This window comes from Nannospalax galili, unplaced genomic scaffold (genome assembly GCF_000622305.1).
Source record: "Nannospalax galili isolate Female #2095 unplaced genomic scaffold, S.galili_v1.0 scaffold10, whole genome shotgun sequence".
Classification (NCBI taxonomy): Eukaryota; Metazoa; Chordata; class Mammalia; order Rodentia; family Spalacidae; genus Nannospalax; species Nannospalax galili.
The window spans coordinates 9,302,837-9,307,225 of NW_008331140.1; the positions used below are offsets into that span (position 1 = coordinate 9,302,837).

Consider the following 4,389-nt stretch of genomic DNA (forward strand, 5'->3'; position numbering starts at 1 on the left):
CTATAGGCTCATGACCATATAAAATGCAAAATGCATTTAGTCCAACTTTAAAGTCCCCATAGTCATTAGCAGTCTCAATACTATTCAAAAGCCCACAGTGCAAAGTCTCTTCTGAGATTCAGGGAAATATCTTAACTGTAAGCCCCTACAAAATCTAAAGATAAATTATATACTCCCAACATACAGTGGAACTGAATATACATTACAATTCCAAAAGGGAAGAATGCATAGTTAGGAAATACCAGACCAAAACAAGCCTGAAAATCAGCAGGGCCAGCACCAAATCCAGTGTAGCTCCGTGGTCGACTTCTGGTACTTTACTTTCAAAAGGCTTAGATGGCTCAGCCTCTCCAGGTTTGCTGTGTGCAACATACATCTTTCAATTGGGTTGGTACCACTCACTGTATGCAGGCCTTGACAGATGCCTCAGAGCTCTGGCATCACGAACTTCTGGGGTCTCCGTTGCCACCCAGGATTCACTTTCATAGCTTCTCACAGTGGCCTATTAAGGCCTTCTTTATGCAGCAGTATCCCTGCTGCATGCTGCCTGGCCTTGGTGGCTTTCTGAAACCATGGAGGAAGAACTGATGACCCCTTCACTCTCTCATTTTTCATACCTCTAAAGCCAGTACCAGTTGAAGGACACTGCCAAGTTCAGCTGTAAGTTTGGGATGGACTCCAGCCTGCTTTATCCATTTTAGAAGCTTTTCTCTTCAGTGGACCTTGAAGCATTTTCCTTTCACAAGTTGCAGGCTTAACTAGGTGTGGTCTTGCCCTGGAGGCACTCTCTCCACTGTTTAAGTGCAAATTTCTAGGCCTCTCCTTAATCACTTTAATCTCCTTATCAAAGGGATCTTCTCCTTCAGCACATGCCTCAGCTCCAACACTTATCTCCTAGTCTAGTGCTCTTTTTCAATCCATCCTGTACACTCTGTATTTCCTTCTGCCCCGTTTTCTCTTTTTCATTGTAGATCTACATAATACTCACCATTTATAGCCATGCCACGATTTCATCTTTATGTTGTCTTGAAATTTCTTCCACCAGAGAAATTAGTCCATGACTTTTAAACTTAGCCTCATGCAAGCTTTTTGGCCATGGACACACTCCAGCCAGACTCTGACAAAATATCCCAATTTCTGCTTAAGTCCTTATTTCCCACTCAAACTACATTGGTCTCAACACTGTTTTCTTCCAGGCACCTACTAGAATGGTCTATTAAGCTCTGTTTACAGCAATCAACTACTTTTCTAGTTCAAACATTCAGAGTTTTCCACATTCTTCCAAAACCTCACATGGTCAGGTTCTTCACAGCCAACAGCCCACTGCCTGGTAACAATTACTGTATTAGTTACTTTTCTGTTGCTGTGATAGAAACACTGAACAAAGCAACTTATAGAAGGAAGTGTTTATTTGAGCTTACAGTTCCAGGGCAATTACAGTCCATTTTGGTGGGCAGCCATGGAAGCAGAGGTGATTGGAGCAGGACCAGAACTTAAGCTCTCACATCTTCAAGCATGCATAGGAAGCAAGTGAGTGACTGGACTCCAGCAAGGCTTAATAAGTCTGTAGCCTATCCCCAATGATGTGCTTCCTCCAGCATAGACACACCTTTAAGTCCTCCTAAAACAGTGCCACCAAATGGGAACAAAATGTCTAATGGGGACAGTCTCATTCAAATCATCCCAGAGACTCTCAGTGACTGGCAGCTTTTTTTCCCCCAATCACCCATGTTTTCTTGAAAAGTATACATTTCTTTCAGTACACTTTGGCTTCATTAAAGTTTCCTTAACATTTCTTTCTGTCTCCATTATGTTCTTTGACTGGAAAGATGTTCAAGGAAAAGTGACCCAGAACTTGGGACAATTTACCCAAATACCAATGTAGTTTCCCAGTTTTTCAGTAATATTTTCAAGTAGAAATGTTTCTAAGTCTCAAAAATGGCTATTTCAGCTTGTGACTTGTTTGCAAATGAATCCTTCTTTGAGGTAATCATGGAAACTTCTTGCACAGAAACATTTCATTTGTACTTGGTGTATTAGTCACTTTTCTGTTGCTGTGATAGAAACACTGACTCAAGTAATTTATAGAAGGAAGAGTTTATTTGAGCTTACAGTTCCAGGGGAATTACAGTCCATCATGGCAGGGAGGCATGGTGGCTGGAGGTAGCTGGAGCAGGAGCAGCAGAAGAGAAGCTCTCACATCATCATGCAGTCACAGGAAGCAAGAGGGCGACTGGAGATCTGGCAAGGCTTAAGAACTCTCCAAGCCCACCCCCAGTGTCATGCTTCCTCCAGGATAGCCACAATTCCAAAACTTCCCAGAACAGCGCCATCATCTGGGGACAAAATGTCCAAATACTTGGAGCCTATGGGGGACACTTTCATTCAAACCATCACACTTGGTATTTCATCACACAGGGTACTCAGCAAAAATAATTTCAAGAATGGAAGTTAAAATTAAAAATGGCAATTTGTCTTCCAAGGAAACTAAGGCCACATTGGGGTGAGGCCATCACTTCCTCCAGTGACTAGCAGCATGCCCTCTGGCAGTCCACAGTCCTACCTCGACCTGCATTTACTCTGCCCTCATCGTACAGGACAAAGTGGTCACCATAACAGAGGATAAGATCAATGATTTTATTAAAGCAGTTGGTGTCAATGTCGGACGTTTTTGGCCTGGCTTATTTGCAAAGGCCCTGGCCAGTGTCAACATTGGGAGCCTCATCTGCAATGTAGCGGCTGGTGGACCAGCTCCAGCAGCCAGTGCCACTCCAGCAGGTGGTCCCGCCCCCTCTATTGCTGCTGCCTCAGCTGAGGAGAAGAAAGTGGAAGTGAAGAAAGAAGAATCAGAGGAGTCTGTTGATGACATGGACTTTGGTCTTTTTGACTAAAGTTTTTGTTAACATGCTCAATGAAAACCAAAAGGTCTGTTAAGTTGGGGAAAAAAATGAGAATTTTTTCTGCATCACCAAAGATATTCTTAAATGAATTTATTTTCCCTCAATGAATGTTTGGGTGTGAAAAATATAATAACTAGTAGGAAAACTTGGTTTCAATACTTTGTTTTGATTTTACATTTATTTATTTATTTATTTATTTATTTTGCATTTATACTAACTGAAATGTCACCACACTAATTGTGGGGAATGACACTCTTGGTATTATTATGAAATTAATATTTTCCCCACAGGGCACCTAAAGTATGTAAAACCTCACAGTGGTCTTTGGTTCACAGTTTGAGAACTTTTTGTGTCTCAAAATTTAAAAAGCATTAAGTCATCAAAAGATCTTGATAAAACGTAATTTCTCCTTAAAGAATTCTGTAGTGCAACCCATGATTATGAGTCTCTAAAATCCCACATTAATATCATAATACCATTTCCTTTTTCACAGTTTGACTGAAAAGTCTTCAGAATACTACTTATTAAATAATTCAGAACTTTAGTTTAGACCTATTATTAGCTTTTGTACTGAAGTACTTCTCAAACTTTTCCCCTTGGGACTAGCACTTATAGTAAATCTATTACTACAGACCAACTCATATGAAATATATGGCTCCATAAACAGATGTTCTTTTCTCTATATGTTTATTTGTCTTGTTTTATTTATATGATCATCCTCATGAAATTGAAACAAATCTGCAAGAAGCCATAGCTAGTGAATTAATTGGCAGCTTGGTCATATTATAATATTCTTTTAGTATCTCTATACTCTGAACCAAATAGAAAAACTGAATAAATCTTGTCTTACTATTTCATGTTATGAATTTGTGTGAAGCATTTTAACATACAGTTATTTACTAGTTAAGAAAATCGTAAGTCAAGGAGGAAATTGAACTCTTTCTCTAATCAAGTTGTGAGTAGCTCTTCTGAAATTCCTTATGATCTGGATATAAAGACCCACAAATTAATCTCAGCCTTTATGAGACTGAGGAGGATCACCATAATTTTGAGGTCACCTTGGTCTTAATGATAATACTCTCTCACAAAATGAACAAAAATATTTATTTACAACTCTTGTAAATTTTTCACCAAGTTGAATAAATCATGTTTTAGTTAAATTGGCTTTGAGACAACTTGAAAAAAAATCTGTGTAATAATATTGCTGAAAACATGAATTTAATTCACAATATTTTATTAATAGACAATCAGTGATTGACTTATAACCATGTATAGTTACTCCTGTCTGTAATTTGAGCACTTGTGAGACTGATGCAGGAGGACTGCCATGAATTTGAGACCAGCCTACCCTAATATAATAAGTTCTAGGTCAATCTGAGCTTCAGAGTAGGACCTTGCTTAAAAACAACACTTAATTTAAATGCTTACTGATTAACATAAAACATTTTATTAGTATATCTTCTGAAACGTATCTTTCCCGCTGTCATTG

The 4,389-nt window shown here is 38.9% G+C and overlaps 1 pseudogene; it reads left to right on the plus strand.

Annotated features, from left to right (window-relative positions):
- Positions 1-1,459: 1,459 nt before the first annotated feature.
- Positions 1,460-2,891, plus strand: LOC103725642 (annotated as a pseudogene).
- The last annotated feature ends 1,498 nt before the right edge of the window (positions 2,892-4,389 follow it).